The sequence below is a fragment of the Protopterus annectens genome, chromosome 6.part1 (assembly GCF_019279795.1).
Source record: "Protopterus annectens isolate FY-2018-M chromosome 6.part1, PAN1.0, whole genome shotgun sequence".
In the NCBI taxonomy this organism is placed as follows: domain Eukaryota; kingdom Metazoa; phylum Chordata; order Ceratodontiformes; family Protopteridae; genus Protopterus; species Protopterus annectens.
In genome coordinates this window covers 254982557-254999052 of record NC_056738.1, presented here as the reverse complement: position 1 = coordinate 254999052, position 16496 = coordinate 254982557, and the positions used below count along the sequence as shown (strand labels likewise).

Below are 16496 nucleotides of genomic sequence, written 5' to 3'. Positions count from 1 at the left end.
TATTTTCTTGTGTCATCTCTGGTGTCCAGTGGTTCCCTCAAAGCCCTGATCCCCATATTACCATTGGTGCCATTACAGTAGTTTAGAGTGTAAGCCCTAGTGTCTAATGTATCCCCCCACCTTCCAATCTCTGGACTGCAGTTGGTACCAGTACAGCACTTTACAAAATCACCCCTCTGTCTAGTGTACTCCCACCACCCCTGATCCCTGTAGTAATGATTGTGCTGGTACTGCACTTTAAAGATGAATCCCTGGTGAGTAATGCATCCTCCCAATCACAAGAAAAACACTGGGGCCATTACAGCCATTAAAGTATTCCCTGGAGTTTTAGTGTACCCCCACCCCAATCCCATGCTACTATTGGAGCCATAACAGCACTTATTTATTATTTATTTATTATTGTTTGTTAACCAGGTTAGTCCAGCTGGGCTTGTGGCCCATTTTCAGTGAAGACCCGAGGAGAAAAGCTCCGGTACATATTATAAAATACAGAGATTTGCAACATTAGATACATTTATAAAGTAGAGAAATTTTCAACATTACAAAATATAAAGTTTAGAAATGTGTAAACTTACAAAAAGGCAGAATACAGAAGAATTTAACAATACTAATAGAAACTGTAAGTTTCATATGTCAATATTAATCTGTACAGGATTGACAGTTTTACACTAACATATAGACTGTTTTGCAATTAGGAAGATGTCAGTTTGAGAAATGTGTTAGATAGGCCAGAGGCTAGCATGCAAAAGTGTTTGAAAGGATGTTAAGAGAAAGACAAATAACATTTTGTAAATTTGGCAAAGAAAGTCAGTTTAGGTTTGGGGATTAGTGGTGTGGGTGTTTTAAGTGGGAGCATGTGAAGGACATTCCCATTTGGAGGACAGATGGGAGAGAAGCATGGATTTGAAGTTCTTATGGTTAGGTATGTTATGTAGTGGTGTGGGTAGAGCGTTCCACAGTTTGGCTATAGTGTGGGATAGTAATAGTTGACCAGGTGTGTGTAGGGGTTTGTGTACCTGCAGGAGGTTTTGGCCTTTGGATCTGAAGGTGCGGCTAGGTGTGTAGGAAGTTAGAGATTTGGCTAGACAGGGGCATTCTGTAGGTTTAAAGATGAGTATGTGGGCTGTAGTAAGTTGTAGGTATTTTAGGTGGTTGTGGAGTTCTAGCCAGTTTAGGGTGTGTAGGGAGTGGCAGTGATGGGAAGAGTTCTTAGACTTGGTTGCAAATTTGCAGATTTTGTTGTAACAGGCTTCGAGTTTGGAGCGGAGACCAAGTTGTAGGTTAGAAATTAGGGGAGCACCATATAAGAGAGAGCAGAGAAGGAACATAGTTGTGAGGGCCTGATAGGAAGAGAGAGTAAGGTAGTAGTTATGTCTGTAGAGGAGACCAATTTGCTGGTGGTTTTTTTTTGATTGCAGAGAGGATGTGGGAGTCGAATTTAAGGTTTTCATCAATGGTAATGCCAAGTAGCCTGATACTAGGAACAATTTCTAGAGAGGTGTTATTATGGCTTTTTATGGAAAATTGGTCTTTGCTGAATTGGGAGGTTTTGGTGGGAGTGAAAATCATTAGTTTTGTTTTGTTGGCATTTAGGACTAGGTGATGGGATTGCATCCATGATTCAGTTTTGGAGAAGGTTATTTGGGTATTGAGTAGAAGTATGGAGGGGCAGGAGGCTGAGCAGATGATGGTGGAGTCGTCAGCGTATTGGATGACAGAGGTGTCTGGGATGGAGTGGTGGAAGTTGCTGATGAATAAGTTAAAGAGTAGAGGTCCCAGTACTGATCCTTGAGGAACTCCTGTGGGTGTAGGTAAGAAAGGGGAGGTTGATTCTTTCCATTGTACAGCCTGTTGGCACATGGAAAGGTAGCTGGAAAACCAGGCTAAGGTTGGGGGGTAGGTGCAAGTGTGATAGCTGGGACAGGAGTAGGGAATGGGAGATTGTGTTGAATGCCTTTGAGAGGTCTAGAAATAGAGAAGATACATATTTACCACTCTCACATGCTAGGTTGACTGTTTCAAGGAAGGAAGGAAAGGAGGGCTGTCACGGTGCTGTGACTGGGGTGGAAGCCGTGCTGGGTAGGAGAGAGGAGATTGTGCAGGGTTAGGTAGGGCATGAGCTGGGAGTGGATGTTTTTTTTCTAGAATTTTTGAGAGAGGAGAGAGTATAGCTATGGGCCTGAAGTTGGTAGTGTCTGTGTTCTTACTGCCTTTGGGGAGAGGGATAATGAACGCATGACACCAGATGGTTGGTACGTATGATTCCTGAATGGATCTATTTATGAGAATTGATATGGGATAGGCTACTGATTCGGCTGATAGTTGAAGGAAATTTGCTGGAAGGTTATCAGGGACATTGTGGCATGGTTTTAGCTTTTGGAGTAGTCTTTTTATAGTGTTGGTGGAGACAGGTTTAAGGGAGAATTCGGGGGGACGAGGAGTGTGAGAGGGGGGTTGGGGGGGCAGGGAGAGGAGGTAGCATTCGTGGGGTGGGTTAGGGAAAGTGGAGAATAGTTTAGCTATGCAATCAGTGAAAAATGTGTTGAAATTAGTGGCTGTTTCAAGGCTTGAGAGGTTAGGATTGGGGCAGAGGTTGGTATTATTACTGGTGTTGAGTATTGAGGAAATGGATGTCCAGAATTTCTTTGGGTAGTTTGAGTGTTTGGATTGCAGATTGCAGTATCAGTTTTTGTGATCTTTTGTTATTACATTTTTGGTTAGGTTGCGTAGCTGTTTATAATCTTGGAGGGTGTTGGGGTGTTTTTGTTTTTGGTACAGTTTTCACTTTTTGTTTCATTGGTTCATTATCAGTTTAGTTTCTTGGTATAGCCTGGGGCAGGGGTTAGTTTTGATGCATTTGATTTGGAGAGAGGCTAGTTTATCAATTAAGGTAAGGAAAGTATGGTTGAAATATGAGACAGCGTTATCAAGTGGAAAGTTATTTAGTGGAGACCAGTCAGTAATCTTAAGGCACTCAGAGAAGACTGTGGGGTTAAACGAAGCTAGGTTACAGATTTGCTTCTATAGGTGTTGCTTTTCTATGTGAGAGGGTAGGTGGTCTATGAAGGCTGGTAAGTAGTCGCTTAGGGGGTCTGGTATTATACCGGCTTTGGAGATGTGGTTGGGGTGGGTTGTTAATATCCAATCTAAGATGGTACCAGAGGTACCATCTTTATTTGGCCTGGTTGGGAGGTTTATTAGTTGGGTGAAATTGTAGAGGTTGATGGAGTGAGTTGGGCTATCTGAGAGGAAGGAGGCCCAGTTAATATTTATGTCACCTAGAATGTAGGTTTCATTTTTGATGTTTGAGCTAAACCAAGAGAGGATATCTTCTAGAGTTTTGGTCTTGTCTCCAGGTGGGATGCAGATGGAGTAGATGCAGATGGATTTGTAGCTGTTACATTTTAAAAGGCCTACAGTCAATTCTGCACTGGCAAAGGTTGGGTTGGGGTTGGTCAGTGGAGTAAAAGTGAGAATGGAGGGGTATATAATAGCAATTCCACCTCCTTTTCTATGCGGCCTATCATTGCATATGATATGGTAGCCTGGGGGCAGGATTTCTTCATCACTGATGGAGGGTTTAAGCCAGGTCTCAGAGACTGCAGTTATGTCTGGCTGGTTGTGAGACAGCCAGGCATGTAGGTTGAGAATTTTATTATGAAGGCTTTGTGCATTTAGGGTTATGAGGCGGCTAGCCTTGAGTTTGTATGGATTGGAATTTGGGTTAGGGTGGGTAACACTGGGGCTAGGACCTGGGTTAGGGTGGATATCACCTGAGAGAGAGAGTGAGATATGGGGGAGGAGCTGTCTGAAGAGGTGGAGAGAAGATAAAGTTGATTGCTTTTGCTGGGGATGGTTCTCTTTGAGAGAGCTGTTAGAGTGGGGTGAGGTAGTGGTGGGGTGGGGAGTATAGTGAGTCTGAAAAAGTGGGATGGGATGGAGGAGTATAGTTCTGGGGAGATCTGTCTGAAAAAGTGGGATGGGATGTGTTAGGGAGGCCTGAGGTGGTGGTATGTGTGGTTAGAGGTAGGTGTGTGTTGCTGGGGAGGTTAAGTTGGGTAATATAGGTTAGGGATAGTAGAAGGGTAGCTAGTAGTAGAGTTTGTGGGGGAAGACAGGCATTGTTGTTTGGGTGTGTGTGTGTGTGTGTGTGTGTGTGTGTGTGTGTGTGTGTGTGTGTGTGTGTGTGTGTGTGTGTGTGTGTGTGTGAGAAGGTGAGGTGTGTACAAATTGGTGTGAGCATGGGAGTGGGAGGGATTTGGTATAGGGAGTTTGTAATTGGTGCAGGTGTTTAGGGGGTGTGGTGTGAGGGAGTATAAGTGTAGGTGCACTGGGGGTGGGTGAGATTTGGGGGTAGGAAAGGGGAGCAGAGTGAGCCCACAGGTCAAACGGAGCAGGTAGAGACAGAGGAGTGGCAGCCTGCAGAGAGAAAAATAATCAGCAAACTGGAATTCAGAGCTTGACAAGAAGGGCTACAGTCATTGAGTAAGTGGATACTCAGCAAAGTTTGAAAAAGTTAGATACGTAGTTAGAGCAAGTGAGGAAAAGTTAGAGTTTATTTCAGTGAGAGAGGAGATGCTATGTTTGCATAGACTAAGTTGGTGAAAAATAGGGAAAAAAGTTTCAGAGCAAAATTTATGTTAGGTGAGATTGCTGCCACCTAGTGGCAGACGGGGAAATGGCAGGCAGAAATCAAAATAAAAGAATATTCTGCTTTAGTACTTTACAGCTGCGGATATACTTAAGTACAACTTCAAGCAAGCTTAGGGGAGGAAGATGCAAGCTGGAGGGGCAGGAGAGGCAAAGCGGGCTGCAGTAGGCTGCTATCACGCATGTGGGAGAAAAATTTACAAAATTCCCTAGTGGTACTACAATTTTGTCATTAAGGCTACCTACACTGAGGTTTCCCTCTTTAGAAGATGTCCGTAGTGAGCGTTGAGATTTTGCCTGGAGACCAGGCAGTTTCAGGGTGTCTTCTTGGTTTGGATAAGGGATGTCTTCCCAACTTTTCAGTTTCCTTTTGGGGTTGAGAATCTGGGAGGGAGTACCCGTGGTAGAAGCTCAGCCTGCGACAAGGTTTTCTAGTTGCTGTTGTTATTGCTTATGGTGCACTTGGTGTAAGCCTTGGTGTCTAGTGCATTACCTAATCCCTTCAATTACCATTTTGTTGTTGATGCTGTTATGGCACTTTAAACATCACCCCTGTGTCTAGTGGATTCCCTCAACATGTTTGTGTTCAGCAGTTGATTACAGGCTTTTGGTCATGCTCAATAAATCAGTGTGGTGGGGATGGTCATGCTGATCTACACTGCCTAGATATTGTCTGACAATAACTCTCAAAGAGAAAGAGATGGGTCTTACAGTTCCTATTACAGAGTGCTCTTTCTCTGAGATGTAGTGACCTTTGACTGGAGTAATAAATTAAGAGCTCTGGGGTGGACTCCTGCAATAGGAACTGCACTAAGGCATCCCTGCAAAAAATGCTTTAACACTGTAACACATTTTGGGAATATAACACACCTGAGTACATGAATTATATGAAAGTATGCACTTAAGCTATCGCTTACAAGATCTTGTAGCAAAACTACTGTAATCTCAGCTCATGTAAATCAAGGAAACACTGTGACTCACTGTGATTACCCTTGATGTTGTGGTGTAAGTAGATATACTTCTATGTCTCTCTTTACATTTTTTTACATAATTCTACATGTCATCCTGTATAGTCTGAAAAATATCTCCCGTCAACACTTCCACCCATCAGCCTCTTCCATTTGAACTCAAATATCCCTTTCTTGGCCTTAAATCCTCTTAGTTAAATCTCTTTTTCTGTCCCTCAATACTCCAACTCAAAGTTTATTTGGCTAACCATGAAAATTAAATACATGATCACATGACCACATTTACCATTTGTCCCCTTTATAATACTACAGACAGTCCCTATGAACTCTAAAATGTAACATAAAAAGATTCCACCCATTTGCTGCATCTCTCACAACTTGTTCAAACCAATCTATATAGCTATTTGCATTAATATCTTTTACCCCTAGATGTATTACACATTTTCTTACACCATCAACTTCTGGTAAATTAAAATATGTCACTGCAAACAGCCTGTTGCTATTACTAGATCCCAAATTATTTCATATTATATCACCAAACATCTCATGAAAACTGCATGAGCAAACATTGGAAAGGGAATGAAAACCAAAAGCAAATGTAGTCACCTCTAACAGCACTACAAAAAAGTATTTTCTCTAGGAGACAAGCCACTCTGCACTCTTCATCCCTGTATCTATAAATACAGGCACTCTTTACTCTAGAAAACATTGATATATGCATAGTTACAGAGACATGGTTCAAGACCGTTTTAAGTACCCCATCAATTCAGGGTTCCAATGCTTACCATACACTAAGGCCCACCACATTAGATGAAGCCATTAAAGGTGGTAGTGTTTCCATATGTAAAAAAAAAAAAACACTTCATCTCCAGACTAGTTAAACAAGAGAACAATCTGGAACTCTTCTGCATCCAACTTTCCTCTAAATTACCCCTTATTCTCAAGGCAATATCCAAGAGCACTGTTTGTAAGGGGGCCAAATAACATACTGGCCTGCTTTCTGGTCAGCCTTGAAACATTACTTGACAGAACACCTACACAGGCTGTTCATTGTCAGCTTCCAATCAGGTTCAGTGCCACAGAAGTGGAGGGCAGCCACTGTCATCCCCTTGTACAAAGTTAGGGCATCAATGATCTTGGGAAATTATAGACCCATAAGTCTGACCAGTCTCATCTGCAACATAATGGAAAGGATTGTTATGGAATTAATAAATAATAAAATGGGTAAAGTAAGAACTTTCCACCTACACCAGTTCAGATTTGTCAAGGGCAGATACTGCCTACTTAACCTGGGTGAATTCTTTGAGAAGGTTAGCAAAGCAACGGATGAGGACAGATAAGTACAAACTGGATAGCTATACCTCACAAACTTGTTCAGCACTATCCCACACAAAATATCCCAGCTACATATTATTCCCTACATAACTCATTGGATAGCAAACTGACTCAGAAAAAGAACCTAGACAATGAGGGTGTGCTAATTTACCTCATCTAAAACACCTGTCACTAGTGGTATATCCCAGTGTTCAGTCCTTGGGCTACTCCTCATTGACATTTGATTCTTGGAGGTCAGATGACTGTAAACTTGGTGCCATCATTGAACTCCCCAGATGACACCAAGATCTCCAGGATGGTCTTTCCCAAACCAATAGCTGGTGTCAAAAGCATGAATGAAAATTAAATTCCAAAAAATATATAGTAATATTCTTCAACAAGCAAGAAGTCCCTTATAGCTATCACATTTACTATACACCCCTGAAAACTGGTATAGTAGTTAGGGACCTTGGAACATATGTAGACAATGAACTGTCCTTTGATCACCATGTATCTGCTGTAGTAAAGTCCAAAAAATTAGGCAAACAAATTCAGTCCTGAAATGTTGAAACTCATACTAGGTGTCAGGATGAACTGTGACAAAGCCAAAAAAAGTCCAAAAAACTAAAAGATGTAAAAAAAAATGCAACTCAGTTCTTCACTACCAAAAACTTGAATTAAGCACTTTCATCTTGGCTGTTCCCAAGACTTCATCAGAATAATTAAATGACAAAAATGCCCACATAAATACCATGCTTAATTGTATAATTAAATAATTAATCATATGATCTAACATTTTGTTAAAAAACAGGAACAAATTAAAGGTCTGACTTTAATTGTAAAATCATCTGGTCATTGCTCTCCACTTTAAAATTGGTGCCAAGGAAAGAGTTTCATTCAAACCAGGTTCAAACATAGAATTCAGTACAAATTGCCATTTTAATTCACATAGTTCAACATTAAGTTCCCACCACCCACCTCTTAAAGATTTTTGCACTACTTCAAGCATGCCAAACCTAAATCTTCTAAAACCAAGGCATTTGGTGGAATGCCTATATAAAGTATTATTAAAATATTTTGAGAGATGACATACATGTGTTTGTAAATACGTTTTCTCAACTGCCTTACAGTTTTCCCGACATAAAAAATATTTGCAAAATTCACACAGTGCAAGGTATATCAAACCTTTTGTCGCACATTTCCATGTTTGAAAATTACTGGTTTCATCCTATTGGGTAAACTTACACATTTGTCTTCTAGACTATATCTGCAAGAGGAACAGCAACCACATTTAACAGTTCCTTTGTCTGAAGGTCTAGTAACTAATGTATTGTGTTCAAACATGCATTTCAAATTCTTGCCCATCTTAAAAACAAATTTGGGACCATCCCCTAAAATTTGTGTGTACTCACTATTTGTCATAAACAGCACCTAATATTTCTTTATTTCTTTCACTTCTAAAGAACCTTCACCAAATGGTAAAACCATGCTACCATGAAATGTTTGTACCTGTGTAGAGGTTTTAAGAGCTACATTAGATCTTCCAATACCTATAAGGGGTTTGAACTTGGAGCCCTAAGCTTGAATAACTTCATAACTCACATACAAAATAAGATCTCTAGGGTATTTTCTCAATAAAATTAAATTGATAATAACTAACACTTCACTTCTAAAAGGATTCCAACCTGAACACATTCTCGAAGCTCTCACTAACTGTCCCTTAAGGATATTCTTCCTGGTGTTAAATGGGTGCTGGTTATTGTAATCTAAATAGCTATTTGAGAATTTCTCCTTTCTATAAACAGTTGAGCAAAAATTCATCTTGTTCACATCCTTGCTTATCTTAGTATCCAAAAAGTCAATACTAATGCTAGACGTTTTACTAGTAAACTTCAAAAAAGAGGGAAAATGGTTCAAGTAATGAACACGTTCTGTTTCCGCTAGTGTGTTCTTTCCACAGGATAAAAATATCCAAATAATGAAGGTATAATACCCATCTTTCCTTATAATCTGTTGAAAACAAGTATTCCTGTTCCCAGGAGTACATAACCAAATTCGCCTAAATGGGGGCACAACTGGCCCCCATTGCTACACCCTTGATCTGCTTAAAATAACTACCCTCAAACATGAAGGAGTTGTTGTCCAAAATCATTTCCATGACAGTAAAATTAATCATGGTATTACTTAAATCAGTTAAATCCAAAATTGCTTCAAGAAAAAGTTCAAGACCTTTCTTATGTAGGATGGATGTGAATAAATCTACAACATCCATCATAAAAAATTAAACTTCTAGAGTGAATAATTCTTATTTAAATCTAGACAAAAAATCCCAAGGATTCCGTAGTATGTAGTCAGTTGAAAAAACAGTTGGTTTAAAAAGTCTGTCAATAAAGACTCCCAATGGATAGGTAATGCTACCTTGTGTGTAATAATAACTTGGTAGGGGGGGGATTCAGAACATCCTTGTGTGCTTTTGGCATTTCAAAAGCTTGTGGAATGGTAGGATGTTCTGTTCTGAGAAAATTTAATAAATCTTCAGAAATTATTCCCTAAAGAAGGGAAACTTCTAGTAAAAGTTGTACCTTCTTATGTGCAATCATCACTTCGTTAAAGGAAGCTTCCATATACTTGTTTGTGTCATAAAAAATACCCAGCATTTTGGCACTGTAATCCAAATTTTCTACTAGAACCATCCCTCCCCCTTTATCAGGTTTCATCTGATCTTATCTCTTTCAACAATTCTATTTCATGCCTCTTTAAGTTGAAAAAAACTTCTCCTATAGGAAGATAGTGTAGTGTAAGTGTCTTTAAGACATAAACTCTCATAAATAGAAATAATGGGGTGAGGGGGATTAAAAGTGCTCTTAAGTCTAAAAAAATCAGGTGTATTGTTTACTTCAGAATAACCCAGTGTTTTGTCCTGAAACATCAACTGTAAACTTAATTTCCTTGTGAATAGTTTAATTTCTGTCATGGTGTCTGGCACATCAATTCTTGAACCTGGTATAAATTTAAAACTTTTGTTAAAAGGGGCAACGTGTTTTTTGCTAATATCCAAATGGGTGTAATTAAAAATATTAAACACTTGTAAGCTAAAAACCTTCCCCTCATTGGGTATCATGATTTCTTCATTTCCTCCTTCAACTTCTCTCCCATCTAATAGATACACTATTTCAGTGTTCAATTCCTATTTCTCCCCCAACGCTGTCCCCTGAGGTTATTCTAAGTGCCCTCTGGTGCTGGGGTATACTAAAAAGAATAACTGTGATTATTATTATTAACATTTCTTTGTTTATTCCGATTACCTATCCCCTCAGATCTTCTGAGTGGAAGGTAATTGGACTGGAACTCTTCATCAGCATGTTGTACCTCTGTTTCAAAATTTTCCTCTATAGCTGTAGTTTTTACCCCCTCATCAACATGTGCTTGCCTCCTACTCTCAAATGTCCCTGTGACATTGTTGTATGCTTTAAGCATTGGGTAAGCTATAGCCTACTTATATTCCTCATTACCCCTGATTAACTTCTTCCTTTTCCTTTGCATATTGAAACCCACCTGTTTTCAATTCTGCTATACATGTCGTCGTATCTAGCAATATTAAATTCAAATAATAAATCATCAGTAATCTCTCTATTTAAAACAGCAACATTCTCTAAAAGATCTTGTATACATCTGTTGTTTAAACCAACAATAAAATGCACTAATTCCAAACCAAAACGGTCAAACATTGTTGTTAGATCAAATTTGTCATTATCCTTTAAACTAATGCCTGTCGGAAATTTAAAAAGGCATAGGCCCTTAGGCACTTGCTTGCATTTTATACATACCATTAAATAGGAGTCTTCATAATGAAGGTTTCTCACCTTCATAAGTTTTTCCTCTAATCCAAAAGTTTCTGGTTAAATGTTCTGGGTTGTTGCTTTGTTGTACTTGCCGAAGTGTTGGTTTCAAATAAAGCAATGTCTTTGTTAATCCATTCATTAAAGTTAACCCTGGAATTCACTCATTCAGTACTCTGAGGTCTATTTCTTACAGTGTTCACACTGGTAATCCTGATACCTGGTTCAGAGAGGTCTCCCTGATTACATACGTTCATCATCACCTGCTCAGAGTTCAGTGGGTCTCTCAATGAAAAGGATGCTGGTTCTTGTACTTTTTGCATTAATTTATTCATGTTATCATTTTGTTGAGTTAGAAGTTAGATAAGTTGTGTTAAACTCACTTCAGTAACAGAGGAATTACTCCTTAAGGTCTCAACACAATCGGACAATGATCCACGATCCCCTTGCCCATTACAGCCTGAACCTTGCATGTTGAAGTCTAAACAAATAGTCTGCTGTGGCAAGTCAATCCCGGTAGTAGTTTGGCTAAAGTCCCAGAATTCGCCCACCAAAACAAGCATCCAAAAAATTAGGCGTAAAATTCAGTCCTGAAACTTTGAAATTCATACTAGGTGTCAGGATGAACTGTGATAAAGCCAAAAAAAGTCCAAAAACTGAAAGATGTTAAAAAATGCAACTCAGTTCTTCACCACCAAAAATGTTAAGTGCTTATCATCCTGTAGTATGGAGTCAATTTAAAAAACAGTTGATTTAAAAAGTCTGACAATGAAGACTCCCATTGGATAGGTAGTGCTACCTTGTGCTGTAATAATAACTCGGTAGGGGGGGATTCAGAAAATCCTTGTGTACTTTTGGATTCCAAAAGCTTGTGGGATGGTAGGATGTTCCGTTCAGAGAAAATTGAATACATCTTCAGAAATTATTCCCTGAAGAAGGGAATCTTCTAGGAAAAGTTGTACCTTCTTATGTGCAATCATGACTTCATTAAAGGGAGCTGCCATGTACTTGTTTGTGTCATGAAAAATATCCAGCATTTTGTCGCTGTAATCCAAATTTTCTACTAGAACCATCCCTCCCGCTTTATCAGGTTTCATAACTCTGATAGTCTCATCTGATCTTATTTTTTTCAACAATTCTATTTCATGTCTTTTTACATTAAAAAAACTTCTCCTATAGGAAGATAGTGTAGTGTAAGTGTCTTTAAGACATAAACTCTCATAAGTAGAAATAATGGTGTGGGTGGGGGGGATTAAAAGTGCTTTTAAGTCTAAACAAATCAGGTGTATTATTTACCTCAGAAAAACCCTTTATATTAAATTTGTTCCTGTTTTTTAACAAAATGTTAGATCATATGATTAATTATTTAATTATACAATTAAGCATGGTATTTATGTGGGAATTTGTGTTAATTATTCTGATGAAGTCTTGGGACGAGCTGAGATGAAAGCGCTTAATTAAAGTTTTTGGTGGTGAAGAACTGAGTTGCATTTTTTTAACATCTTTCAGTTTTTGCAGTAAGAAAGTGATTTTTCATTGCACAGCTTATTACTGAGGGTATGTCCTCCTGGTCCAGGGATATGATCATTCTACTATATTCTGGACTCATCAGGTTGATCATGGAGTCAATATGTACCTGTTCAAACACTGACACAACTTGATGGCAACAAATGCTATCTTACTAATTAAAGCAGGTGTCTAAATCATAAAAACTATGTGAACCATCTCAAAGCATTGTCGTTCTTGTTGTTGTCATAGAGGCTACTGAGGTACATTCTGTAGCTTGAGCACAGAGGCTCAACAGACCCTTCACGAGTCTAATGGGGGAATAAACACCTACTCAAGAGATCTAAATCTGTTTTGCAGCATAAATAGAATATGTTGGATGAACAGATATGTGTCAGTGAAAATATCACATCTTTGGAAATGTCTTCCTCTCCACATAAAGCAAAGTACTTTTACACTATTCAGATGTCTGGATGAAAGGAGGGGTAACTGCAAATTCACTCATGGTTTAGTACCCTTGTCTCTCATCGTTAGGGGAAAAGTAAATATTCTACTAATCTCTGTTATTTGTACTTGAAACTATGAATGTATGCAATTACTTTGAGACAGTGCAATCTTGCTGGTAAGAAGAAGTTTATTTACTCCCACATTTCTATAGTGTTACTGAAATTGCCACCCTTGCTTTGAACAAACATGAAATCAGTTAAACACTCAGCCATTCCTGCTTTTCTTCTACATTATATTATAGCAATTGATTATTCCTATGCCACATCCCACTTTTTTCTGTCCATCTATTCAAACATTTATGCCATTAGTGTTATTTCATGGAAATCCTAATTCTAGTAACATACTCTACTCCTTTGTCCAATAATCCATATTCTGCATCAAGCATCCAGTGAACATAGTGATTATCTTTATTAGTCATTTATAACATTTCTGCTTTACTCTTTTCTTCTTTTATTTTTAACAGTCATCTTTGTATCACCATTCCCCATTTTGGTGAAAAGGATACCTATCTTCCAATGGACAATATAAATAAAGAAATAAATCATGGAAAAACTACATTTGAAGCATGTAGGAAACAAAAAGGTAGTAGTGAACAGAAGGACAACAGATTAAGGGTGATGATGACCTACAGCACAGATAATGCGCAGATTCAAACAGTAATACATCAGTTTTGTCCCATCTTAACCCAAGACCCCAAATTAAAGGAGATATTAGGGCAGAATCCAAGTTTTTGGTATAAGAATAGGAAGAATATCAAAAGATTATTATGCACAAGAGATTTCCAAAACCTCAAATTTTGGGTCTCAAAGGGACATTTCGATGTGGAAACTGCTTAGCTTGTGAACACATTGATTGTAGTAATTCCTTTTTCCAAACGAATTCTGGAAGGGAATACACATTTAATTTGAAAGCTATATGTAGCACTCCAAATGCTGTATATTTGGCGACCTGTACATCATGCTGGCTTATTATGTCGGCAAAACAAATCAAGCCTTTAAAAACCACATCCTGAGGCATTTGAGAGACATCCGTGGAAAGGACTTACATAATTCCCTTGCTGCACATGTTAATACTTTCCCTACACATTTCTTTTTATTTAAAGTAATAGAACAGGTCTTTGTGGGAATGAAACAAGGAGATATTAATAATCAAACAGGAAAGAGAGAGATCAGATGGATAATTAACTTAAGAGCAGATCGATTTCCTGGTCTATATGTGGTGATTCCATTTAGACCAAGGCTGAAAGCTAGAAGACCAACTATTGGCTGAAAAGAAGGAGTGTCTATTTTAGACAATTGTGATTGGATGAGAGAAAATCTTCCTGTTTTCTATAAGCTGAAAGCTAGTAAAATGACTATTGGCTGTTAAGAAGGTGTGTCCACTTTAAACACTTGTGATTGGTCCATTTTTAAGGAGGAGAAAAGACCGCTTTAAACTTTGAGTATTAAAAGACATTCTCAGTCTCAATTTATCAGCGATCTGATGAAGATTTATCAAAAGCGCTTATCATTTGTAGAATTCAAGGGACTTTATATCTTTTTAGCAGTGTTTCAGTATTTTGATTAAAATATCTTATTTTTTTTTCAAGTTTTCGGGTGCTACAGTCGTGGAGGTGTAGCTTGTTTATCATTTTACATTAATCTATGTAATCATCTTCCTATCACCATTCACCATTTTACACATATGGCTGCCCCTCCTTTACACCATTTCTGGGTCTATATCACTTCATCAAACGGCCTTTCACTGGAAATGCCGTTCATTGAATTCTGCTCATGTGTGGGACTGCACCCCCCCACACACACACTAATTATATATACCAACTCCGAGATTGCACTACAGTAGGGAAAGGGAAAATTTCCAGATCCTCTCTGTACCATGATCGTAGTCTGAAACAGTTCGATGTCTGATGTAAGTGCACTGAAAATGCCAATTTTGCTGAACTGTTTTTTTGCTGAACTGATAGGGACCCCCTTTTCCAAACAATGCATACCCCAAGATAATCACATTCTAGACAATAGGCACCACAGGCAAAATTTTAGTAATGGTTACAGTATCAATATATCCTAATTTAATACCAGCTTTCTGTTACCAGCTTTATTCTCTGAGTCTCACATTAGTCATTATGAACTTGAAGCCCTTTTCTGTAACTGTAATTACAATACTTCATTCTTTTACCTACATTTATGTACTTCATTCTCCTACCTACATTTTTTTGCAAATAATACTGCTCCCCATCACATTCTGTGCCTCTTCACATCTGTTTCAAATTTATTCAGGGTCATTTCTCTAATAGCCCTCCACCCATTCTTGCACACTGTTCTCTTGGTCCTTAATATACCATCCCATGTCATTCCATCCTTCAAAATAACATATCTTCTTGTATTCAGGTGTATACTTATGTCTCAAAACAGTCTATTTCTAAGCAGTTCCTCAGTATATTACAACAGCAAAAATTCTACCTTCTACTACAGGTCACTATCCCATGTGTTAACTTTCTTGAGTCATTTTAAACCTTCATCCTGTACCAGATCAGTCATTTCATTCAGGTTTACATAATAACCTGGGATCTCAGCCTGTCTTCTCCACCACTCCTAGGTAAATATCTCAGGTACTAAGTGCTATTAACTGTCCCAATGCTTCCACCCATATTCTGTTTCTCCTGGTAATCTTGAATCCTAATCTAATATTTTTCATTAACACATTCATAAGATTAACAATACCACCCACTGGCATTGTATTCTCACGTGTACACTTTCCACAGTTATTAGAATTCATTCAATCTTCCTTAGCACCCCTTACCAGAATGTACCCACTTTCAGTTGGCAAAATGATTCATAAAATATCCTGCTACACAATTAACCCAGTTCACCTTCATGTTTGTACTCTAAGCCAAATTTCACTCAACAAACTTTCTAAATCCTTCCCTCAAAATGTGTTCCCTCTTTTTAATGTGTAAACAATTCAATCATACAATTCAGAGTTGTTGTGTCTTTCAGATTTTCCCGGTTATTTGTTGCCACAGCGGGACTCCGGTCCGCTAATGATTGGCAGTAGATTTTTACATGCCAAGTCGCCGGCCCTGATGCACAACCTTCAACGAGGGTACGCCCATTCACGCATGTCTCCAAACAGAAGACAGTCTAGCTAAGAATCGAACAGGACAATGTCTTAGTGTGAGGCGACAACGCTACCCCAGCACCACCATTGCAGAGTATTAACAGAAAATATTTAGCGTACCAAACATTTCATATAACTATTTTTCACCAACCTGTTAGTCATTCATTACTTTTTTTTTTCTCTTGTTCACTACAATGCTTCTACTCAACTGTGGCAATATTTGTAAGAATCTGATGTTACTACATGCTATGAAATCTGCTACCATAAAATGTTATCAGTGATTTAATCTTGTTTCTTTTTTTCCATATCCTGGACATTACTTTTCAGTATATCTATGGCATAAAAATGAAAAAGTCCAGGCTGTTATTTCCAATTAATCTCTTCACTTCCTGGAATGTGATCACGTATTGCTCTGCCATTTACCACTCCATCATTTTCTATATCTAATCCAATTCACTACCAAATATTCCAATAATGAAACTTTACAAGATATTTAAAATGTATTTATGTATCCTCAGTATTTCATTCATTCCTCCCTACCCTACTAAAATAAACAAGTCTACTCCAAACAAAATGTGAATAAATTGTATAAACC

The 16496-nt window shown here is 38.4% G+C and overlaps 1 protein-coding gene across 1 annotated transcript in view; it reads right to left on the bottom strand.

The window, feature by feature from the left end:
- Positions 1-16496, bottom strand: part of CNIH2 (cornichon family AMPA receptor auxiliary protein 2) — a 1918708-nt gene that overhangs the window by 16524 nt on the left and 1885688 nt on the right. The window lies entirely within an intron of this gene.